This window comes from Leuciscus leuciscus (genome assembly GCF_965113295.1).
Source record: "Leuciscus leuciscus genome assembly, chromosome: 3".
In the NCBI taxonomy this organism is placed as follows: Eukaryota; Metazoa; Chordata; class Actinopteri; order Cypriniformes; family Leuciscidae; genus Leuciscus; species Leuciscus leuciscus.
Window position 1 is genome coordinate 27,702,337 of NC_138727.1, and position 26,804 is coordinate 27,729,140.

A 26,804-nucleotide genomic window follows, 5' to 3' on the forward strand; every position below is an offset into this window, starting at 1 on the left:
CACATCCATGTGATCGGCCTCTTACAACGAACACACTGCTGAAGTTTAATCAAGATCAGTTCATGTATGCAGAAGTTATAACACACTTCCTGTTTCCATTATTCGCCATCAATTCGTGTCCTCGCCACGGCCAAACCGTTCGAGATATCAAAAATCTGTCTGCAATTTAGCATCCTCAATGTCTTGACTTCATGCTGACTGAGTTTGGAGACGAATGGATGAATTCCCTAGGAGGAGTACATTAAATTCCACAGCATGCGTTTCCAAACAACCCATAATAGCCGACTTCCTGTTGGGCTGGCGTAAAAAGTAAAAGTACGAAAGTTGTTCGGCCCGATGAGATCTATATGTGTACCGAGTTTCATATTATTACATGCAAGCGTGTCTGATTTATGGACCAAGTTTTCGGACCCCGTTCAAGGGGGCGCTGTCGAGCCCCCCTGCCACGCCCGGGTACCAGCTTCAGCCCGGCCCTGATGGCCGCGGGTTCTGACCTGTGTGCAAAGTTTCAAGAGTTTTCGAGCACGTTAAGGGTCTCAAAAGTGCCCGAAAGGTTGACAGAAAAATAAGAATAAGAATAATAATAAATAATTCTACCGAAAACAATAGGGCCTTCGCCCTTTCAGGGCTTGGGCCCTAATAATCCTACCGGAAACAATAGGGCCTTCGCCCTTTCAGGGCTTGGGCCCTAATAAATAATCCTACCGGAAACAATAGGGCCTTCGCCCTTTCAGGGCTTGGGCCCTAATAATAAATAATCCTACCGAAAACAATAGGGCCTTCGCCCTTTCAGGGCTTGGGCCCTAATAATAATCCTAACGAAAACAATAGGGCCTTCGCCCTTTCAGGGCTTGGGCCCTAATAATCCTACCGGAAACAATAGGGCCTTCGCCCTTTCAGGGCTTGGGCCCTAATAAATAATCCTACCGGAAACAATAGGGCCTTCGCCCTTTCAGGGCTTGGGCCCTAATAATAATCCTTCCGAAAACAATAGGGCCTTCGCCCTTTCAGGGCTTGGGCCCTAATAATAATAATAAATAATCCTGCCGAAAACAATAGGGCCTTCGCCCTTTCAGGGCTTGGGCCCTAATAAATATAAATATAGCTGCGAGCAGCGATGGAGGGCCCAAGCCGGTGGCACCGCCACCCTGGTGCCTTTAGTTACACTAAAGGCACCGCGGTGGCGGTGTCACCGGCTTGGGCCCTCCATCGCTGCTCGCAGCTATATTTATATATATATATATATATATATATATATATATATATATAAAAATGTAACAATATATATATATATATATATATATATATATTAGGGGTGACCCCGAATAGTCGAAGATTCGATGTTTCGATTGGAGGAGCCTGATTCGACTACCGATCTCACGGTCGAATCTTCGCAGAGGTGTTATGAAACGAGGATATGCCACTTTGGCTATATGAGGGCGCTCAATAATAATAATAATAATAATAATAATAATTCATTACATTTATATAGCGCTTTTCTCGGCACTCAAAGCGCTTTACATAGAAGGGGGGAATCTCCTCAACCACCACCAATGTGCAGCATCCACTTGGATGATGCGACGGCAGCCATATTGCGCCAGAACGCTCACCACACACCAGCTTACTGGTGGAGAGGAGACAGAGCGATGAAGCCAATCAGTATATGGGGATGATTAGGAGGCCATGATGGACAGAGGCCACTGGGCAAATTTGGCCAGGATGCCGGGGTTACACCCCTACTCTTTCGAAAGACATCCTGGGATTTTTAATGACCACAGAGAGTCAGGACCTCGGTTTTACGTCTCATCCGAAGGACGGGTCTCAATGTCTGATTTCACATAGAACTACCGGTTTTCTGTCAATACGTTATTATTCAGCCTATTATGATAATGCTGTATATAAAAATGTGCAAAGAATTAAGCTTTTAATAAATATTTTTTAACGTGCGTGAATAAATCCAAACACCCCGTGACAGATTTAAGTTTCACTTTCAATCCGTGACCGACAGAGGAGCGTCTTGGCGCTAAGGATTTAAATCTTTAACAATGTCTGGGATAAGAAAATCTAAAGTGTGGATGTACACCATCAGAAAGGATATTCTCCCAGAGTCCCAGGCTGGATTTAGCATCAGGAAAACCAACGTGTTAACATTGGCCGACAGAAGTGCGATCATGGTTTTCCTTAATTTAACTATTTTAGGAGATTGAGTCGTTAAACGTTTTTCACGTTAAGTGTTTTAGAATGTATTTTATCCGCGCGCACAAAAGACTCCAACGGATACAGACAGAGTGAAAGACTGGATTTGTTCTCTCGATCAGGTAGGGTGATTTCAAAACTTTTCAGCCGGTTCTAATTTGATTTTTGGATGCTGTGAAAATTTTTTGCTAAAATGACTGCGACTCCAGTTTAGCATTTATTGTTGTTTCTGCAGTTAAAAAGACAAAGTTGAAAATTCTGGCTACTATCGTTATTTTAATAATTTCTTTATTTTAATTGTATTTATTGATCTGTCAGGGTTATCTAATCTAACTATTTGTGGCTTGTGTTTTGAATATATGTTCCCCTGCACTTTAGACATTTTGCACACATTTGCTCATCTTGACTTGATTCTGATTTATTTTGTTTTGTATTTTTATTTATTAGAAAGGTATATTCTGTTCATATTTAATTAATTGTTTTGTTTTTTCGGTGCATCGATGTTGTGCTGTACTTAGAGCCTGCTCGCACAGGAAATTTAGCCGATTGTTATTTTATTTTATTTTTTTATTTTTTGCATGCGAAATGCAAATCCTGTCTGCAGTGTGGACTTTCTGGAGTAATGTTATTTCTTAGTTTTATTGATCCAAAATGTTTTTATACATTTTCTTCTATATCTTTGTGTGATTTTCTGTACATCGTGGCTTTGAAATGTTACCTTTCTTACCCCAGGGTACCCATTTGGAATTCCTAAAGGCAGAGGAGCTGATAGTGCTCAAGGCCTGTAGGTCAAAATGTGTGTACTTCGGGGGTCTACGAATTGTCACACCTTTTACAATGGGGGAAATTGTAATTATCTGATGAGTCAATTTGAACGTCTCACATTTGGGTTACAGACACATGGTCAAGGAAGGCATCAAAGATTATAACAGTTTCTCTGTCCCTTTTATTCTCTGGCTCTCTTTCTTTGTCTCTTTCTACACCCTCTCCCTCTCTTTATATCTCTCAGGTAACACTTTACATATATGGGGGGTACAATTAATGGTATTTTGGGATGGGATAAGTTTTTATCATCACATCTATTTTGTAACTTTAAGTGTAACCATATATTGTGTCATTAAACCCTTTCAATTACATATAATGTGCTAACTAGTTTTGATTAGGTATTGACTTTGAAGTGCTACCTATTGCAAAACAATATCGTCACTCTATAGCAGCAATCTGCCACATATTTAGCTGTTGTTACAACTTGTAACTGCGCTTATTTCCGTTGTTGATATACAGTAAGTAGCAGTGGGTGGTAATAGACAAGAAATCTACAGTTTTCCACCATCTTACTGATAACGTTTCTTTCGGCAGTCTAGCAGCCTGAAACCCTGTAGGAAATACATCCTTACAAAAGTATGGAATTTTAAAATGGATAATAATAACAACGTTTCTTTAGTCATTCGGCAGTCTTGCAGCCTGAACCTCTGTAGGAAATCCATCCTTACAAAAGTATGGAATTTTGATTTCAGTTAATGACTGAACAAAAATGTATTGTAAACAACTAGTTTACTAATTATATTTTTATTGAACTGTCTTTTGGTCCAATTTTGCAACAAAATAATCAATTCAAGCATAATTATGACTTTCCTTTTTTATAGTATTACAAAACATTTCCAGTGAATTAAATGTATAAAACAGAAACAATGCATAGCAAAGATGTAGCCTATCATTAAACTGTTGTACTTTTAACTAGCTCATATCATTATTCTTAGAGGTTTTTAATTGCTTTATTATTTTTCTTTTAGACGGGTGTCATTGAACTTGAATGGGCTTCCCGTTAAACCAGGCCCAACGCTACGGGTCGCCTGGTCAAATGTCTGTCAGTTCCTCCTTAAATTCTCCAGAAGTGTAGGTCTTCCTGCAAAAGAATTACATAAAGATGTTGGTTTCAATGTAAGCTGATAGTCATAAAAAAACAAAACGTAAAATATATTTCACCTGAAATCTTCAGTTTTGGATATTGCACAATGAACATCCTCATTTTAAAATATTTCCTGGACTATTTCTTTTGTGGAGTAAACTTGGTGCGAGGGACATTAATGAAACCTTATTGTAAAGTGGTACCAATGTAAACAAATAAAATTACTTGTAAAAATCTTAAGATCTTTAAGCTAAAATACATTTATAATGCCCTCAAAACAGCACTAAGGACACAGTTATATTGTCACATGCTTATCACAGTTAGTGCATGTTGAAGTCAATTTGAATCGGAGTACTACTGCCCTGAGAGCAGCGCGTAATACACTAAAATAAAAGCGATATGAATCTATTGAGTACTCCTGCCCTGAGAGCAGCGCGTAGTACACAAAAATAAAAGCGATTTGAATCTATTGAGTACTCCTGCCCTGATAGCAGCGCGTAATACACTAACATAACAGCGATTTGAATCTATTGAGTACTCCTGCCCTGATAGCAGCGCTTAATACACTAACATAACAGCGATTTGAATCTATTGAGTACTCCTGCCCTGATAGCAGCGCTTAATACAGTAACATAACAGCGATTTGAATCTATTGAGTACTCCTGCCCTGAGAGCAGCGCTTAATACACTAAAATAAAAGCAATTTGAATCTGAGTACTCCTGCCCTGAGAGCAGCGCGTAATACACAAAAAATAACTGCGATTTGAATCTATTGAGTACTCCTGCCCTGAGAGCAGCGCGTAATACACTAAAATAACTGCGATTTGAATCTATTGAGTACTCCTGCCCTGAGAGCAGCGCGTAATACACTAAAATAACTGCGATTTGAATCTATTGAGTACTCCTGCCCTGAGAGCAGCGCGTAATACACTAAAAATAACTGCGATTTGAATCTATTGAGTACTCCTGCCCTGAGATCAGCACGTAATACACAAAAATAAAAGCGATTTGAATCTATTGAGTACTCCTGCCCTGAGAGCAGCGCGTAGTACACAAAAATAAAAGCGATTTGAATCTATTGAGTACTCCTGCCCTGATAGCAGCGCTTAATACACTAACATAACAGCGATTTGAATCTATTGAGTACTCCTGACCTGAGAGCAGCGCGTAATACACTAAAATAAAAGCGATTTGAATCTAGAGTACTCCTGCCCTGAGAGCAGCGTGTAATACACTAAAATAAAAGCGATTTGAATCTATTGAGTACACCTGTCCTGAGAGCAGCGCGTAATACACTAAAATAAAAGCGATTTGAATCTATTGAGTACTCCTGCCCTGAGAGCAGCACGTAATACACTAAAATAAAAGCGATTTGAATCTAGAGTACTCCTTCCCTGAGAGCAGCGCGTAATACACTAAAAATAACAGCGATTTGAATCTATTGAGTACTCCTGCCCTGAGAGCAGCGCGTAATACACTAAATATAACTGCGATTTGAATCTATTGAGTACTCCTGCCCTGAGAGCAGCGCGTAATACACTAAATATAACTGCGATTTGAATCTATTGAGTACTCCTGCCCTGAGAGCAGCGCGTAATACACTAAAAATAACAGCGATTTGAATCTATTGAGTACTCCTGCCCTGAGAGCAGCGCGTAATACACTAAATATAACTGCGATTTGAATCTATTGAGTACTCCTGCCCTGAAAGCAGCGCGCAATACACTAAAATAACAGCGATTTGAATCTATTGAGTACTCCTGCCCTGAGAGCAGCGCGTAATACACTAAAATAAAAGCGATTTGAATCTATTGAGTACTCCTGACCTGAGAGCAGCGCGTAATACACTAAAATAAAAGCGATTTGAATCTAGAGTACTCCTGCCCTGAGAGCAGCGCGTAATACACTAAAATGAAAGCGATTTGAATCTATTGAGTACTCCTGCCCTGAGAGCAGCGCGTAATACACTAAAAATAACAGCGATTTGAATCTATTGAGTACTCCTGCCCTGAGAGCAGCGCGTAATACACTAAAAATAACAGCGATTTGAATCTATTGAGCACTCCTGCCCTGAGAGCAGCGCATAATACACTAAAAATAACTGTGATTTGAATCTATTGAGTACTCCTGCCCTGAGAGCAGCGCGTAATACACTAAAATAACTGCGATTTGAATCTATTGAGTACTCCTGCCCTGAGAGCAGCGCGTAATACACTAAAATAAAACGATTTGAATCTATTGAGTACTCCTGCCCTGAGAGCAGCACGTAATACACAAAAATAAAAGCGATTTGAATCTATTGAGTACTCCTGCCCTGAAAGCAGCGCGTAATACACTAAAATAACAGCGATTTGAATCTATTGAGTACTCCTGCCCTGAGAGCAGCGCGTAATACACTAAAATAAAAGCGATTTGAATCTATTGAGTACACCTGTCCTGAGAGCAGCGCGTAATACACAAAAATAAAAGCGATTTGAATCTATTGAGTACTCCTGCCCTGAGAGCAGTGCGTAATACACTAAAATAAAAGCAATTTGAATCTATTGAGTACTCCTGCCCTGAGAGCAGCGCGTAATGCACAAAAATAAAAGCGATTTGAATCTATGGAGTACTCCTGCCCTGAGAGCAGCGCGTAATACACTAAAATAAAAGCAATTTGAATCTATTGAGTACTCCTGCCCTGAGAGCAGCGCGTAATGTACAAAAATAAAAGCGATTTGAATCTATGGAGTACTCCTGCCCTGAGAGCAGCGCGTAATACACTAAAAATAAAAGCGATTTGAATCCATTGAGTACTCCTGCCCTGAGAGCAGCGCGTAATACACTAAAAATAAAAGCGATTTGAATCTATTGAGTACTCCTGCCCTGAGAGCAGCGCGTATTACACTAAAAATAAAAGTGATTTGAATCTATTGAGTACTCCTGCCCTGAGAGCAGCGCGTAATACACTAAAATAACTGCGATTTGAATCTAGAGTACTCCTGCCCTGAGATCAGCGCGTAATACACTAAAATAAAAGCGATTTGAATCTATTGAGTACACCTGTCCTGAGAGCAGCGCGTAATACACTAAAATAAAAGCCATTTGAATCTATTGAGTACTCCTGCCCTGAGAGCAGCGTGTAATACACTAAAAATAACAGCGATTTGAATCTATTGAGTACTCCTGCCCTGAGAGCAGCGTGTAATACACTAAAATAAAAGCCATTTGAATCTATTGAGTACTCCTGCCCTGAGAGCGGCGCGTAATGCACAAAAATAAAAGCGATTTGAATCTATGGAGTACTCCTGCCCTGAGAGCAGCGCGTAATACACAAAAAATAACTACGATTTGAATCTATTGAGTACTCCTGTCCTGAGAGCAGCGCGAATAAAAGCGATTTGAATCTATTGAGTACTCCTGCCCTGAGAGCAGCGCGTAATGCACAAAAATAAAAGCGATTTGAATCTACTGAGTACTCCTGCCCTGAGAGCAGCGCATAATACACTAAAAATAAAAGTGATTTGAATCTATTAAGTACTCCTGCCCTGAGAGCAGCGCGTAATACACTAAAAATAAAAGTGATTTGAATCTATTGAGTACTCCTGCCCTGAGAGCAGCGCGTAATACACTAAAATAAAAGCGATTTGAATCTAGAGTACTCCTGCCCTGAGATCAGCGCGTAATACACTAAAATAAAAGCGATTTGAATCTATTGAGTACACCTGTCCTGAGAGCAGCGCGTAATACACTAAAATAAAAGCCATTTGAATCTATTGAGTACTCCTGCCCTGAGAGCAGCGCGTAATACACTAAAATAAAAGCCATTTGAATCTATTGAATACTCCTGCCCTGAGAGCGGCGCGTAATGCACAAAAATAAAAGCGATTTGAATCTATGGAGTACTCCTGCCCTGAGAGCAGCGCGTAATACACTAAAAATAACTACGATTTGAATCTATTGAGTACTCCTGTCCTGAGAGCAGCGCGTAATACACTAAAATAAAAGCGATTTGAATCTATTGAGTACTCCTGCCCTGAGAGCAGCGCGTAATGCACAAAAATAAAAGCGATTTGAATCTACTGAGTACTCCTGCCCTGAGAGCAGCGCATAATACACTAAAAATAAAAGTGATTTGAATCTATTAAGTACTCCTGCCCTGAGAGCAGCTCGTAATACACTAAAAATAAAAGTGATTTGAATCTATTGAGTACTCCTGCCCTGAGAGCAGCGCGTAATATACTTAAAATAACAGCGATTTGAATCTATTGAGTACTCCTGCTCTGAGAGCAGCGCGTAAAACACTAAAAATAAAAGTGATTTGAATCTATTGAGTACTCCTTCCCTGAGAGCAGCGCGTAATACACAAAAATAAAAGCGATTTGAATCTATACTCCTGCCCTGAGAGCAGCGCGTAATACACTAAAATAACAGCAATTTGAATCTATTGAGTACTCCTGCCCTGAGAGCAGCGCGTAATACACTAAAAATAAAAGTGATTTGAATCTATTGAGTACTCCTTCCCTGAGAGCAGCGCGTAATACACAAAAATAAAATCGATTTGAATCTATACTCCTGCCCTGAGAGCAGCGCGTAATACACTAAAATAACAGCAATTTGAATCTATTGAGTACTGCTGCCCTGAGAGCAGCGCGTAATACACTAAAAATAACAGCGATTTGAATCTATTGAGTACTCCTGCCCTGAGAGCAGCGCGTATTACACTAAAAATAAAAGTGATTTGAATCTATTGAGTACTCCTGCCCTGAGAGCAGCGCGTAATACACTAAAAATAATAGCGATTTGAATCTATCGAGTACTCCTGCCCTGAGAGCAGCGCTAAGGCGGGAGATGTATCATTTTGACCGTTGAAATATCGCGAAAATTTGAACGAGTTCTGTTCTCGCATATCAATTTAACAGACAGCGAGGTAGCATTGGAAAAGCATGTTTTACACCAGTTACCCCATAAGCAGCTTTGTTTTGGTCGACTGATGAAACAGTCAAATCAAAATGCATTCAGTACGATATTTAGACTATGATTATTAGTTCTGTGCATTTTTAAATGTTCACTTATTATCTTAGTAAACGTTAGAGGATGTTGAATTGTAACAAAATATAGTAGTAAATTTACTTACCTTGCAATAAATGCGTTCTCCCACGAACATCTGTCTTTTATTCCGACTATTCCTCAAGAATCCCTCCGCACCGCAACGCACCTCAAAATCAAACGTCTAAACTCCGCCCTTGCTTCAGTTTCATTGGTTGAAGCTGTAAACCAATCATTTTCCTTTCTGCCCTCAGAACATGTTTGAGTAAGTAAAACTCCCATCTGCTGTGATAAAGTGAACAGGACATTTCTGATAAAGACAGGTGGGCTGTTATGTCCCCTGAATAGATAAAGGGTACCAATAAAAATTACATCAATATACAAGGAACAAGAGATTTTTTAGATTGGCATATGCCCCAAATTACCTTGAATTACATCATCTAAAGGTGTGGCTTTAAATGGCTTCTTTTCAAGCTGGCCACCACCCCTCATATTAAACTTCGCCATTAAAGCATTTGACATCATTCTTTTAGCCTACTAGCTAATTTTAGCCAAACTCAGTAAATTTCAGTTGACAATGTGGGCATTATTTCTTTCATTTCATTCATGTCAAACAAGTAAAACTCAAGCACATTAATCTAATAATACAAAATGTACTTACCCAACAGTAGATTTTTAATAATATCGATACAACTCCCTCCTCAATTCCTCCTCTCCTCGTGGTTGTTCAATGTTCCGGAGTCTATGGGGAGAACGCGTTAACATCTCGCAAGATCATCTATCCTATAATAATAATAATAATAATAATAATAATAATAATTTGTTATATTTATATAGCGCTTTTTCTGAGACCTCAAAGTGCTTTACATAGAAGGGGGGAATCTCCTCAACCACCACCAATGTGCAGCATCCACTTGGATGATGAAACGGCAGCCATATTGCGCCAGAACGCTCACCACACACCAGCTTACTGGTGGAGAGGAGACAGTGATGAAGCCAATCAGTATATGGGGATGATTAGGAGGCCATGATCGACAGGGGCCAAGGGGCAAATTTGGCCAGGATGCCGGGGTTACACCCCTACTCTTTTTCGAAGGACATCCTGGGATTTTTAATGACCACAGAGAGTCAGGACCTCGGTTTAACGTCTCCTCCGAAGGACGGTGCTCTTTTGCCAGTATAGTGTCCCCGTCACTACACTGGGGTGTTAGGACCCACACAGACCACAGGGTGAGTGCCCCCTGCTGGCCTCACTAACACCTCTTCCAGCAGCAACCTGGTTTTTCCCAGGAGGTCTCCCATCCAGGTACTAACCAGGCTCAGCCCTGCTTAGCTTCAGTGCGCAACCAGTCTTGGGCTACAGGGTGATATGGCTGCTGGCATCCTATCACGGGATTTTGTAATATCGCAAGATCTTTTGTTACTACATCTTGGCAGCACAGTTTTTGCAATTACATCCAACTCAGACATAAATGGTGACCGGATATATTTATATGCATTTATGTATATGCATACATTCCATAAAAAAATAACAACGAATACATCAGGTACAACAGGTTGAAATAATGACTAAAATGCAGTGGCTTTGCAATCACTTAACCATACTGGGCACTTTGTGATTATAATTTATTTAACCAAGATAAAGTAAATATATTTACTTTGTATACAAATCGTGTATTTCATAAATCCTGTTTTTTTTTCTGTCTTGCTTGACTAGACGTGTAAAAGACGTCCGTGGACGTCTATTCACAGCCTTGACTAGACGTGTAAAGGACGTCAGTGGACGTCTTCCCAACCTCTTAAAAACTACTTGGGCAATTAAATTAATTATTGCAGTATTAACCATGCAAGGATTAAGCACAGCTTTTGCATATTTCACAAGGATTTCATAGAAGGTCATGATGGACTATAAATGCACGTGTAAAAGACGTTGCCAGGTGATGTCCTCTCACCCGATACACTATATATTGAACTACACGTAGCTAAAAGTCAAAATAACAATTATACATGCAACCCCAGAGAACTGTAGACATGTACAAATGTATCTGAATGCATTTTTAGGAAATGTTCTGTGTTACATATTTTTATCGATTTATGCCGTCCTACCGCGACAATTTTTGGCCAGGGATACGACGTTGCTGTCGGACCAATGTTTGCTGGGTATCAGCTTGAGTCTTCAAAAAGAAAGTCTTTAAACCAATAAATATCACGGGTATGAGAGTTTTTTAGTGAGCGCAATATTTTTATCACCTCGTTCTGTGAGATCTCAGAAAATTAGAACTGATCAGGTGTTAAAGAGAGAACAGGTGAGAAGGAGGAAGAAGTGGCAAAATTTGTTTCCAGCGCCACTGTAAGCCTTAGCAGACAGAGCTGCCGCCGTCATCTTGGTTCCGCCAGGTGACGGCACTTTGCAGGCACAAGTGCACTGCAATTGTACGCTCCACCTGGGGAATCTCCACATACCATGACTAACATGACTTCTGAACCTCCTCATGCACTTCCGGGAAGAAAGACACTGTGGCGGAATATGGCTGTGAACTGCTTACCGCACCCAGGAACCAATCATCCAACCGCGAGCTCTCAGGACAAGGTGGAGGGTTCTACTCGAGTCTGATGCCCATGGCAAGCATGGCCGTCAACTCTGCATCCAACTCAGCATGAGTAATCACGCCTGAAGGGGTAACTCAGCTTCATCTTTCTCTGCAGAGAACAATAAGCCCGCTCTCCGATCCTATCGACATCTGATCCTCAATGCTCCCACTGTAACCCTCAGCTCTCCCAGAACCATACTTGCTCTGCATTGTGCAGAGGCAGTGGGCTAGGTAACATCAGAGGGGGCTCAAGACTTCACGAGAAAGGAGAGTCGTGACCACAGTGTCGACATGGTCATATTCTTGCAGTGTGGACATCCACAAACTGCCCTAGGCATGTGAGACAGTGATCGTGGAATGTGGTTTACATTCATCAGATAATTCAACATTTAATACATTTCACAGAAAGAGAACAATCAGTTGCTGCTGTAATAGGTCAATGGGGAGGCAACACAAATGCAAAAACATAAGAAAAAACATCATCATGTTTAAAGAAGAGTGGCTTGACCAAGTGGTGAAAATAACTGATGATTAGCACTGTGACAAAACAGATTTACAGTTATACCCACACCCATCACAGGTGTAGTATGCAAAATAAAAATACCTCTGGTAAATACCTTAGTTAAAATAGGTTTTGTGTGTGTTTCTGCAGGGATCCTGACTATGATACATTTTAAAAGCTTACATTGACACAAGTTTAAAAACTTCAATTTGCTTCTTATATCAAGTTTGAGCATGCCTGATATAGACAATCTAAGATCAAAGATCACAATCAAAGCTGTGTGGCAGCATTGCGGGCCATCAGAATCGCCACAAACCATCTGTTTGATATGAGTACGCTGTACAGGTCTGGCACTGTATTAGGAATGTGTTTTCTCAAGTAGCTGAATTGTCCGCAATCCCCACATTCTATCTGGTTGATTCACATTGATTCACGCTTGCTCTCTCAGTGTTTTTGTGGAATAACATCACCAGCAGGAGGCAGTACTGTCTTCTTTCTCCTTTTTATTCTGAACATATAATAAGAACTACACAAGCAAGGCCCCATCGCCAAGTCTCTCCCTTACACATCTCTTTCCATGACGGTGAGAGCCACAATTTTACATAACAAGGCAGTAAATAAACCAAGAACGCCCAAACTAACTTGAACATAACTTACACACATAACTTTACTAACACAAAAACCCAACCATCTTGCTTTAATAACTCATAAATCAACTCCCAACAAACAATTACCCATAATGCACCCAGCTGCTAGCGCTGACTGCCGGGTCATTACAATATAATAGTAAAATGCACTAGGGAAACCATCTCTCAATTAAACAGAACAAGCACTTTGTCAGCAAATGATGTAGCAATGGCCATCATTAAACTATATGGGCCTCTTTGAAGCATTTAATGAAAAGTGCTCCCATACTTTGGAAAGATGGGTGATATACTTGACTCACAGCAGTTTCTTCTGTGTCTTTCTCATACAAACGCAATTTTCAGTATGGACATTCTGACTTGTGACACTGCGAAATTAACCTGCCAAATAGAAAATGTATTTGATGCTTTCTGGTGTTCATTTCAAACCTCAGTCTTAAAGATTAAATTTGTTTCACTTTTTTTTCCATTATACTTCAGCTAAGCATCATGTCATAAGCTTGCAAAGAAACACTATTTTCTGTTTCTTAACATCAGAACAACAAAAAACAAACTCAAAAGCTTATATGAGAATGCCATTGTCATACGTGACATGCTTTACCCCACAAACATGTCCATTGTTTTAAATAGTAACTGATTTTTTTAGGCTCCTTAAGCTGCTTTTAGGCTTGTGAACGTTTATGCTAAAATATTGTTCTTAAAGAACTGTTCATTGGGCCTAGCTGCTTGATTCAAGCAAGTGTGCAATCATAAATGTTTGTTTCCTCAGGTTTGGAGTCAGGCAAAGATACTTGGCATCGATTTAATGGAATCCTTGCTTCTGTTTTTTTTTTAAAGACTTGTATAACCCAAAATGACTTATCTAAAATGAATCTTAAGACTTAGAATTTTGTTTATTGTGTGTAGACTCTGTACACCCAGCTACCCATCTAACTTTCCCCTCTCTCACAATCAAGCACCCTCAATCTCCCTTTTTCTACTTTTTTTTTTGTTGAAATACGCAATGCTTTAAATAGCTCATTCTTTGTCTCCAAACCAGACCCCCATCCCCCTAGTCAAAAAAACAAAGGATTGAGAGCCGCTCTAGTCCCTGAGCGAGCCAGGTGTTTTCCACTGTCAGTCTGCTCCCTAATGGCTAAGACCTCATGCTGCAGCTGCCTGCAAAGGCCCCTTTTGTTTGGTTCCATTGTTGACCACGCACCCCTCGTCTATTCATGGTCCACGACGGGGCAGACCTTTTGGACAGCCACTAGTTTATCACCACACACCCTTAGGATACAAATTGTGTGTGTGTATCAGAGAAAGAGAGTGAGAGTGTGTGTCAGTATTTACGCTTCATTGTGAGCTCTGCACTCTCATTGGTTCGCAGATAGTGACTGGTTTATTGGGGAAATGGTAGACATTGTAGCTCCATCTGCTCAAGCTCTCATTGTCTTTTAAAGGAAAACAATCTATGGCACAGAGTGTCACTTCTTCAAACTTTTCTGGGTTTCGGGGCGCTCATCTTCTTGACTAGATTTGTGCATCCCAGTCACTTGGTTTCTGCTTCTTGGTTTTGAGTTGGAGTACAACAAGGAGAATCTATATTTGGTGCATGGTAATCTGCTGACTCAGCTAATTTTGAACTGAGAAGAGATATTTTAATTAACCACAATAACGTTCCTCATAAGTTGCCTACTTTTGGTTTGGACCTTCCCTCACTTATGGTAAGTCTGATCTTTTTTTTATTTATTTTTTTAGGCATCAGCTATCTTGTGTTTATTGCATTAAGTCTGTAAAATCCTTAATTTTTCTTATGTAACATTTATTTCCAAAATTGAATGCACAGTTTCCTCCATGTAGAATTAATATTTCATGTGTTTTCTGCTCACTAGTTGTTGGTAGTATCTATTACTTCTGCTATTTCACTTGATTTTGCTTGGTTTGTGGGTACTTTGTTGGTACAGGTGTCAGAATATCTTAACTCTTTCCCCGCCATTGAATTTTTCCGGTTTTCTGGGTTTTCACTGTTATACGGTAGGGGGCAAAAATTTGATTTTTCTCAGCTTTTTGTTCAAAATGTTGCTTTTTTTTTATTAAACTTACTCGCATTCCAGTGTTGATGAAAAAAAATGCATTCTGATTTTTTTTAAAGCAGAGGCTCTGTTCTATTTCCCTTTCCCTCTTTCCCTGCCAGCATTTCTTTTTTAAGTTGCCAGCCTTATAAAATTCTTGTAAAAAACAAGGGCGGTGGCTGGCAACTTAAAAAAAATAAAATGCTGGCAGGTAGGGCTGCACGATACTGGGAAAATATGCGATATGCAATATTGTTGTTGAGTATTGCGATACCGATATTTCTTGCGATATTCCCTAGAGAAATGCTATTTTTATTACGTTTTTTTTTCCATTTTCTTTTTCATTTATATATGTAATGATCATACTAAAATAAACGGGTAGGCTAATAGATATTCTTCTGATCTTCAGAAGAATATCTCAGTTTTTTCATTAGGAGTTAACGTTACACATGCAACACTTTGATTAATGGTTGTCTGTGAGACTATGTTATTGTTACTTAGCATTTCGTTAGCAGTTTTGGTAGATTTGGGCTTACACTTTTTGAAGTCTTCATATAGCTCCCTGAGGTTGTGTTCCAGATGACTGTGGAGATTAGTTCCCTCTCGACGTGGCCACATTTTTTCGGCACGACTTAGTAGTGACACTGTCACTTATGTTCACATATCGCGTTTTTGCGTGTGCAAATTCATTATTTCAAATGCAGGCACGCGGCAAGCGCGCTCAAAATGGAAGCACATTTTTCCAGGCCCGCCTATGCCGCGACGAGATGAGAACATCTAAATTTTTCCGAATTCCGCAAGCTCACGCAGGTGATGGTTGCATAGCAACGACAGACGCAAGCGCTTTGTGGAAAGAAGGAGATAGCGGCGCGCCCGCACTTTCCATGTGTTTTAGACGCGATATGTGAACGGCCCCTTACACAATACCTGCATTTATGACATGTCTTCTCTGTTGAAGCCAAAATATTGCCATATTTCAGACGTACAGTTCTTTTTAGGCACAGGTTCTTCGCTGTTGTCATTTTCCTCGCTTGTCTCTACTCCCGCCATTAGTTTTTATTTTCCACTCTCTGCAATGAGCCACTAGGTTCCCCTTTGGGCCCGATCTAGCCAATAGCATAATAGTATCTGGGGAGGCTGGTATAAAGATAGTAAGGCCCCATTTGATTGGTCGAATTTAGATAAACAACCTATGCATGCATGCATCACACAAATGCTTGGCACATAAAATAAATGCAATTTATCGCACCTCTCTGCGATACGGATATCGCATATACTATTATCGCGATAACGATAATTTTTCGTCATATTGTGCAGCCCTACTGGCAGGGAAAGAGTTAAGGACAACTGTCATAGAGATGTCTTCACGTTGCTATGTCTTCATAGTTTGTGCTTATTTACACTTTCTTTAAAAGGAAAGTGGGAAGGGCATGCTTACAGACATTTGTTAGAGAATGGAGAAAAACATTATGTTTTGACTTACTTTGCCACTCTCAAAATGTTTGCAATGGAGCTGGGGCCCTCTCCCCTTTACCTCCCCTTTTTTAAAATAAGAATTAATGAAGGAAAGGAGAGTATCTTACAGACTAGCCTATATCTCATATAGGCTTAAATATATTTCATGTAACTTGATCAATGTACTCTGTACATCTTGCCTCCTTGAGCATGTGAATGCTCTTCTTGGCATTACACTTAGTAGTCTTCTTGGGAGTACACTTGCGGAATCTCAAAGTTTAATTTAGTGTTACATTTCTGAAATAAAGAAATAAATGGATTTATAACTTGGTTGGGTGGATGTATGATGTGCTTCAGGTTTTTATTCCCCAGTGGCCTTAGTAGACATCTGTTGCCCTGCTGGGACCCCCTTTTTGTTAGACAAGTCAGACACATGGGGCGCCTTTGTACAGCAGCTGCAGCCTAGCAGAAGTTGGTTAGTTAGCAACCACCGTCATCCACCAGCCCTCAGCCCCCAGCCCCCCCATCCTCATCCTTTTTTTATAGTGTGTGTGTGTGTGTTTTCAGTGATGCAGCCTGAACATATCTGTTCACATTTCAAAAAAGGGTTTTGGGGTTTCATGACCTAACTGTAGGCACAGTGTTCTTTTCAGAATATGCTTCATTCTTCTTCCTCCCGACATACCACTGATCCATAGGGCTGAAAAGTTCCAGTTTTGTATCATTGCTCCATAAAACAGACCCCCAAAACTTCTGTGGCTTATTTATATGATTTTGAGCAAATTGGAGCTGACTTTTCTTGTGCTTTTGAGTCAGTTGTGGTGTAGTCTTTGAGTTCTAGCATGGAAACCATCTGCATTTACGCCTTACTGTGCAAGCTGAAACCTCAGTGCCTGTTGCCACCAAGTCTTGCCTGCAGGTCTTTTGCAGTCACTTGAGGGTTTTTCTGAACCTGCCTTCTCAGAAATCTGGTTGCAGCCGGTAGCTTCCTATTTCTGCCCCATCCAGGTTAACCACTGTTCCTTTAACTTTGAACTTGCAAACTATGCTTCCAACCACCATTGTTTTCTAGGAACATTTGCCTGTCCTGTTTCGTGTTTGTGAAAGGCGATGATTTCTCAGATTATTATTTTTTTTCTTTTTGACTTAGCTATATTTCTAACATGCATTTAAACGTGACATTCAACAAACCAGTTCAGGTATTTCATGTGTTCTAGCTCAAGCAAACCTGGTGCAACGAATGAAGCCCTTGAATCGGGTGTGCTTGAGACAACTCCTGTTTTGCAGATTTGTGCTGTTGTGAGGTATTCTATTCAGGGTGTTGAATAATTTTGAGACTGCAGAAGTCATTAAAAGTTGCATTTTCAGTTGAATTTGGGGAAACCACTTGAAACATTTGTTGTGTTGAGCTATTTCAATGACTTTTGTTTGATTTGTTCATTGCAAACAGCTGAAAGTCTGTAAATTTGGCCAATAAACCTGATTTGCTATGGGGTTTGAATAATTTTGATTACAACTGTGTATATATACACACACACACACACACACACACACACACACACACACACACACACACACACACACACACACATATATATATATGAATGTATTCCATTCCCTTTTGTTTTAGAGGTGTATGTGGGCATGTTTTCGAATATGTAAGATGTCTTGAATTCAATTTTGTGTGGCTGTGATTGTTAATGCATGACATTAAATATCAATAAAAGTATTTGAATAAAACAGTCCTCAGCCTCACCATAATTTACTTGGTTTGTTGAAATGCAACAGGACCACAGGCCACTGAAAGAGAGCTGGAAGATCTTTTATTTAGTTACATTATTTGGAAATTGTGATGCAACCTTTTATTCAAGTCAAAACCCCATTAATTTATATAGCACTTTATACAATACAATCTATTGGTTCTACACGTACTGCCAAAACAGAGCCGACCAACCTGAAGGTGTCCTGTCGTGGTATCTGGCACCAAGCCTTTAGCAGCAGATCGTTCAAATCCTGTAGGTGGGAACTGCTGTGGATCAAACTTGTTGGTCCAGCACATCCCACAGATGCTCAATTGGATTGAGATCTCAAGATTGTAAATTAACAGTTTTATTTTGGCAGACAAAATTCAAAGTCTGTACAAATACTGTATAAAACGTACTCGGTTACTAACGTAACCTCGGTTCTCTCTAGAGAGGGAACGAGTACTGCGTAAGTCTTACGCTAGGGGGAAAATCTCTTTTCCGCGAGATACTGAAGCCCAAAAATTATCCTTAATTTTTGAAATAATGTAAAACGCGTTGCGGCAGCATGCAGACACAGGCGAGACGGCTCGCGCGCCTATTGGCTGCCCTGCGGCAACTGCAGCAGCCTATCGATAAGGCCCACTCGTGACGTCAGCTCCAATGGGGGCGCTTCGCGCCCAATACGTCTCCAAGATTTTCCCCCTAGCGTAAGACTTACGTAGTACGAGAGAACCTCTCGTAAGAGAACAAAATGTAATAATTCTGTTTTTGAAGAACATTTGATATGAAATATATTCAACATTTAAAATACTGTACTGATTAACAGAAGAACAGTTTCATCAATTTAATAAAAAGATGAATTAAATATTAAGAAATAAAAAACAGATACATCTACAACATTGTCACTGTTTCACACCATTATTGTTTCTAAAACTGTTTCATTACGCAGATGTAAAATTATGTAAATAAATTATTCACAAACAGTTCTTCAGAGTCCTCAGGAGGAACTGAAAACCTGAAAATTGCAATTCTGTCTTGTAAGTTAGGGTTATTCTCATGACGAGGTCTTGATTTTACCTTTGGAAAAGCTTGTATTTTCCAAATCAGTTTTATATTGTTTTGCTCAATATTCAACTGACCCCTGTGGGCTCCATATAGCTCTGATAATATACTGTATGTGAACAAACATTACATTGTCTTTTAATTCAGATCACAACATAAAATAAGACCAGCAGATAAAGAGTGATCTCCAGTAATCAGCTGGATCCTTAAAAAAGAAAGTAAAAAAGACATTGATTCACTGAAAAGTCCTTAATATGGGAGGATTTTATTTGTGTACCTTTCCTTTAAACCACATTTGACATTATGAGACATTCTGGCTATATTAACATGGAGTACACTCAGGTTTGACATAATAGTTATAAGGAATTTGAGGATTCACAACAATGGACACCTTTTTCCCCCAGATGTATCATAGCAAGGTAAACACAGTTCAGTGAAAAAAAATATTCGTTGAATTTACTAATCAATTTTAGTTCAACTAAATACATTTGTTTAAATGCAGCTAAAATCAATTGTGCGCAACCACTTACGTAAAAAAAAAAAAAAAAGATTAAATTCAACGAATATTTTTTTTTTTCAGTGTTGTACAGATGTTTGCACCCAGAAAAATTCCAATTAGCACACCAAAATAAAACCAACCAACTAATATTTTTATTAACTGCAGCTGTTTACACTGTTTTTATATCACAAGTGGGTGAAATGTCTTACAAATGTACTTGATAAGATCATTAGATTACTCAATATCATACTAATTGGATGAAAATTCTGTCATCATTTACTCACATTCATGTCTTTTCCAACCTGACTTTCTTCTGTGGAACACAACAGAAGATATTTTGAGAGATGTCTTGGTGATTTTTGTCCATACAATTTGGTCTAATGTTGTTTGGTTACCAACATTCTTCAAAATATTTTTTTTGTTTCACAGAGGAAAGTAAGTCATATAGCCTAAGTTTGAAAATACATGAGGGAGAGAAAATGATGGAGTTTTCATTTTGGGTGAGCTATGCTTTTAAACTCAAGAAGGTAAGTTTGAACCAGAGTGGTGCCTTGGTGGAGAGTTTGCATGTTTTGCCTGTGTTCACAAGCATTTCCTCACACATAAGGGCAGAGTATCATTTATAGAAATAATGTTAGACATGTTAGACTAGTATGACATGAATACTGGCTTCCTCTAAAGATCGTGTGGCAGAAAAGATTAATTCCCAAAACTTCTGGACCATGAAGGGAGAAAAACACAAATGAATATAAATTTGATTGATAAAACAATATTCATTATTGACTTACTGACAGAGACATGGGCTTGCAAAAAATAGGCTCACCAGCACCATACAAAAACTTCACAGATCTAAAATCGTGGTTTGCATAGTATTCTTCAGAGTCCAAGAATGGTGGTTTCATGTCCTCTCTGTTGAACGAGTGTACGTGGCAATGTTCTCAGATTACGCATTCCAAAGTTCTTTATTTTTTATTTTTATTATCATAAGTTTGATCTTAAAACTAGCTGACAGTATGGGTGGGTGATATGATCAAATTATTTCACTATATGAGAAATTATATTTCACAATAACAATATATCTGTAACAATGCACGCAAGGAAGCTGAAGACAGAAGACTCAGGTTCTCACAAAACCCTAATAAGTTTCATTCTTACTCAAAAAGCAAGCAAACAGGCAGGCAGTGCAAACATCTCAACATGACAAAGAGTGAAGGCAAGGGTGAGGCTTAAATAACAAACTGAAATGAGCTAATAAATGACACACAGCTGAAACCAATGAACTAATAATGACAGTAACCATGGAAACTGAACAAAGTAAAGAAACTGAACAAAGGAAGATGTGAAACTCAGACATGAACAAAACAGGGAAACAGATCAAAAACAAACATAACCCTGACAATATCACAATATAGTAATTTTTGCTATTTTATTTTGTTATTAAAAATTAGATCAAAGAAACAAAATATAAATAATCTATGAAATAAAGGGGACAGTTCATCCAGAAATTATAATTTGCTGTTAATTTACTCACCCTCAGGACTTAGGTAAAGTTGGTTTTATATTCGCATATTCGCGGACTTCCGCGTTCAATAACTCGTGAACTAAACGTTGTTGCTACACAAAACACCTATCACATATAACTACAGATTAAACACCAGAAGCTACAACATAATTTTCCTCAAAACGATCTTTCCTTCGCACTGGACAAAATACATTGATCTCTATGCGCAGGCTGCTAAGAAGGGACCATCTGCAAAGTGCAAACCCGAAGGAAAGCTCGTTTTAAGAAGAAGATTTAAATATTAAAACAATGTTATTTGTGTAGTAACACCATGAACATAATCAAGTAAAAAAATAAATAAATAAAGTTGCCAACCAGGATAGAAATAGTTTCAGGTTTGATATTTGCTGCATATTTTTACTTTTTTGTAGGCTACTGTACATACAGTACGTATGTGTAATACGTAGCAAATATGTTTTATGTAAAAGTTACAGTAATTCACCAAAGGGATTTTTTTCATGTTCCAAAGGTTGTAGTATGGTCCTACTGACCAGACTGACTTACTACATGTGAAATTTTGACAATACCTCCCTTACTGTACGTTCAGTATACAAATATTAATTTAAAAAAATTACAGCAATTCACCTAAAGTATTTTTTCCTGTTCCAAAGGCTGTAGTGCTTTCCTAGTGATCAGACTGACTTACTACAGGTGGAATTTTGACAATATCTCCTTTACTGTACATACAATAAACAAATAATTTTAAGAAAAAATTACAGTAATTCCCCTAAAGTATTTTTTCATGTTCCAAAGGCATAGTGCTTCCCTAGTGATCAGACTGACTTACTACAGGTGGAATTTTGACAATAACTCCTTTACTGTGCGTACAATAAACAAATATGTTTAAGAAAAAATTACAGTAATTCCCCTAAAGTATTTTTTCCTGTTGCAAAGGCTGTAGTGCTTTCCTAGTGATCAGACTGACTTACTACAGGTGGAATTTTGACAATATCTCCTTTACTGTATGTACAATAAACAAATAAGTTTAAGAAAAAATTACAGTAATTCCCCTAAAGTATTTTTTCATGTTCCAAAGGCATAGTGCTTCCCTAGTGATCAGACTGACTTACTACAGGTGGAATTTTGACAATAACTCCTTTACTGTATGTACAATAAACAAATATGTTTAAGAAAAAAATACAGTAATTCCCCTAACGTATTTTTTCCTGTTCCAAAGGCTGTAGTGCTTTCCTAGTGATCAGACTGACTTACTACAGGTAGAATTTTGACAATAACTCCTTTACTGTACGTACAATAAACAAATAAGTTTAAGAAAAAATTACAGTAATTCCCCTAAAGTATTTTTTCCTGTTCCAAAGGCTGTAGTGCTTTCCTAGTGACCACACTGACTTACTACATGTTAAATACTGCCAATACCTTACTGTAAGTATAGTACAAACATATTATTATTAAAAAGTTACTGTAATTTCTCCTTTTTTCATGTTCCAAAGGTTATAGTATGTTCCCAGTGATCACTCTACTCAATTAACTTTGATAAATGTATTAGGTAAAAGTATGTATTAGAACTGCTGTTCCTTGTTCAACACAATTCTTTCATTGATTAAAAAAAGCAGATATTTTAGGTTAATAATATTTTCAATGTTATAAATAAGCAACACCCTTATTGTAATTATTCAAGTTAAGTTTTTGTTATGAAGTCCTGAAGAAGTGGATTCTGGAACACACTGCTGCTTCAATGTATATCTAATGAGTGATTATAATCAAGGTATTAATCAATAGTTTTCCTTCTATATATCAAATGAGTTGAATGAATTCTCTAGGCTTATGAGATTTTACTTTGTTAAAGAAATTATCAGTGTGATTATCGAAAATGTTATTTCATGTATCCTTTAAATGTCTGTATTTGATATCTGAGGTGTAACATAAGGGTCTGGCCCATGCCAGGAATGCAGTAACAGTGTTTGCTCATTTAGCCCGGCTTCCAGAGATGAAATATGGACTTCTTTAACAGGTGTCACTACATCCATCTGCTTTTCCAGGCTACCCTGATAGCAATGGTCTCAGGAGTCATTGAAACCTATAGTTGAGAGACCATTTCTTAGTTAAAGTCTTTACTTTACAGTTAGATTTAAAGTATCCACTCCTTGAGAGAAAGAACATGTTATCTTAATGTTTTGAGAAGACTCTCCTCCTCACCAAATCCAATCTTGAAGAAACTGTGTCTGTGTGTGTTAGTATTTTGGTTACATGTTAAGGAACAAGTGGAAATATAGCTGCAAGCAGCGATACGGGGCCAAGCTGAAGCAGCAGCAAGAGCAGGAATAGTAAAAACAGCAGAAATTGAAGAAAAAAGAGCTGGTTTAGAAGTATAGGTGAAAATAAACTCAAAATGAACAGAAGTTCAGATGAGAATGAACATATAATGAACAAGACATACATTAATCCAAGAGGAAGAAAGATTAGTACAACGTTGAATAATAAAGGAATCGACATGACACAACATTACACACAATTTTTTTTAAATCATCCCACACGGGGCTCAAACCCATTATCTCTGGGTCAGATACCTGTCACTCCTTTCATTGCGCCACTGGGAAGTTGCGTTTTTAGCAAGATGAAGAAGGTCCAGTAGTTCAAGTGAGAAGCAATTCAAAATGAATAATTTTTTGTATAAATTCGCAGCATGTTGTATTTATCGAGTTCGCTCACATATAGACACCATGTCTGGAACAGAAGCAACTTTTACACCACAATACCTCTTGCGGTCTGGGAATGTGCCACACAGGATTCAAACCCACAACCGGAATGGTTCAGGGCTCATGGCACGTGGTTTAGCAGCTAGCGCCACTCAGTTGACGCTGTCTTACCAAGCTGCCGAGGAGAGGCTTAAGTGTAAGAATGAGCACACAAAGGCATGTTAACCAGATTAGTTAAGTTAGCAAGTTAAGTTAGCTTAATGCTAATGTAGTTTATGGTTAGCCTTATAGCTGAAGAGCCACATTAGAAAGAATGGCATCAGGTTAGCATGCTAACCAATTAGCATGCTAAGCTAACTACCATAAGGCAACAAATACAGGTCAAATTTGGAGAAAAGTATATCAGGAACGATAGCAAAAATAAAAAAATCTGTTCAGTCACTTCTGTGTGGCTTGGTCCAAAGATCATCTGAGCCAATTTTTGTAAAAATTGAACAAAATTTGAATGAGGAGTAGCACAAAAAAATTGAACACTGCCCATTACAGTAGTGGCCATTTTGAAAAGTACAGAGTCTTAATGTAAGATATTGATTGTGATCACCATAATGAGTGGAATCAGGTGTACTAAGTGTCATTTTACATCTATTTACATTCACATCTAGATCAAAGGGTTCAAAAGCTATAATCCTTTTAATGTTGAATTTTTGAACTGGTGGTGGCGCTATAGAGTTGGTCCTAGACTGGAGACTCAAAAATTGGTCCAATTACTATTCATTACAATCACTACAAGTGTGGAAGGTCACGACGTGCCTAAATTCAGGGGCCGAATGTCAGCCGCATAATTGATGGAGATATGCTTCAGTCTATCTATGTGTAGAAAATGTGTGATTATTTATTAGCCAATCAGAACCTACTTTTGATCACTGGTTCTGATTCTTGACTTCTGCCTGATAATAAACTGCAAACATTCTTCAGTAAAATTTCCTTTAATTTATTATAATTCTGACTCTTGTCTTAAATTGAGTGCACTTCTAACTCCTGGGGCCGGTTGCATAAACATAGTCATTATCTTAAGACTGTGTCTAAGAAATAGTCTGACTAACTAAAGTCACTGAAGAAAGACCATTGCATACAATAAGCTCACACCTATCTTTATCAAGACTGTCTAAATCGCATTGATTTGTGGGAAAAATAAGACGCTGAACAACTTAAACAAAATGGCCGACAGTACGCGCTCGTCACAGTTTTCCTTTGCGGAAAATATTTGTATTTTAGAAGAATACAATGCTTCTAAATCGACTTTAATGAACAAATTTAACGATTACAACGGCAATAGCAAAAAACACAAAGCTTGGACCACAATAACGGAAAGAGTTAACAGTGTCAACCCATCTGTCTCACGATCCGTCAAAGATGTTCAAAAACGGTTTAAAAATATGGTTCAAGAGGCAAAAAAGGAAATTTTTAAGCGAAAAAACCCAGCAACGGGGGGAGGACCATCTCCTAAATTGAAAAGGACAACGGAAATGATCATTGAAATATACGGAGACGAATCTCCGATGTTTTGGGGAATCCCCGGGGGGAGGGAGAGCGGAGTATCCGGGCGGACGTTACCCACAGCGGGGGAAGATACTCAGTCTCATACCGCTGTCACATCAACGCCGCTTGGACAGTCTCGTGAGTAATAATGTTTTGATAGTGATTGTTTTTGCTTCATTTTAAACACTGTAGGCTACTGCTGTTTTAGATTGAATAACACTTATCTTCTAGTTGACTGCGAGGTGACACTAACATTGGTCTCTCAAAATGACGAAGCGCCTGTTACAAGCCAGGATGACCAAACAACACAAAGTGAAGGTAAAGCTATGCTTTCAATCTTTCAGCTTAGTCAGCCCTCTATTATTCCTTACTACAATGTTTTAAGTTTAAAACAGATTAACAGTGTTTAAGCAATAACGTACAAGCGGCTGTGCTGTATTGTGAGTCACGGCTGAAGGCACGACGCGAAGCGGACTTATTCAAGATACAGCACTAGCATCGAGTACTTTATTGCTTTTATAAAACGTTTTACAAAATACAAATATTATAAAATACAATAAGTGGACACAGGTTTGGGGAAATCACTTGTAATAGCATGTAGTGCTGTGCAATCACTAGTTGCTGCAGGACAGTGTTTTAAATCAAAGACTACTTTTGTCAATAAAGACCACACACACACACAAATATATACCAAGAAGTGAGCAAAACCTGACAAAATCTACAAAAACGAACGTTTGGTGATGTCCTCATTTTTAAAATTGGTATAAAAATAAAGTTTTGTATTAAAATTGTATTAAACTTTCTGTGATGTAGGTTTAGGGAGTGGGTTATATAGTTAATATAAAATGTTCAACTATTTGTATATAAAAAAACTAGAAGTCAATGCAGTGTCCCCATTTACATAGCTAAGTAATTGTTTTGTGTGTGTTTTTGTCTAAAATGAATGAACTACAAAAGGGTGAAGTAGCATGTAGTGCATTTTATCAGTAAAAAAATTTACAACAAAAAATACGGTACCTGTCACTTTCTAATTTTGCTAATGTTGTTCTTGTTCTTTTTTTAATTTATTTTTAAAGATGACGATTTGGACAGCACCCAAATGGCACCTGTGGGAAGTGGCTCAGACACCGAGACACAGAAAGACACTCCAAGCAAGATAACCATGAACAATATACTTGAAAAACAATATAAAATATTAACACTGGAAGAGACTAAACTAAAATTAGAAATACAAAAACTAGAATTAGAGAAAACTAAGCTAAAGTTGGAGCTACAAAAACTTGGACATGAACTATAGATCTCATCGACCATTGTCCAATAACTAATCAAACAATTGTATTTAATAATTCCTGGTATTTAATT

At 38.5% G+C, this 26,804-nt stretch overlaps 2 long non-coding RNA genes across 2 annotated transcripts in view; both read left to right on the forward strand.

The window, feature by feature from the left end:
* LOC309495644 overlaps positions 1-26,799 on the forward strand; it is a 120,124-nt gene extending 93,325 nt beyond the window's left edge. Inside the window, exons 2-4 of the long non-coding RNA XR_014204749.1 lie at positions 24,979-25,580; positions 25,674-25,760; positions 26,519-26,799. This is a non-coding gene — a long non-coding RNA (uncharacterized lncRNA). The remainder of the gene's footprint in view (positions 1-24,978; positions 25,581-25,673; positions 25,761-26,518) is intronic.
* LOC309495676 overlaps positions 1-26,804 on the forward strand; it is a 352,025-nt gene that overhangs the window by 294,928 nt on the left and 30,293 nt on the right. The window lies entirely within an intron of this gene.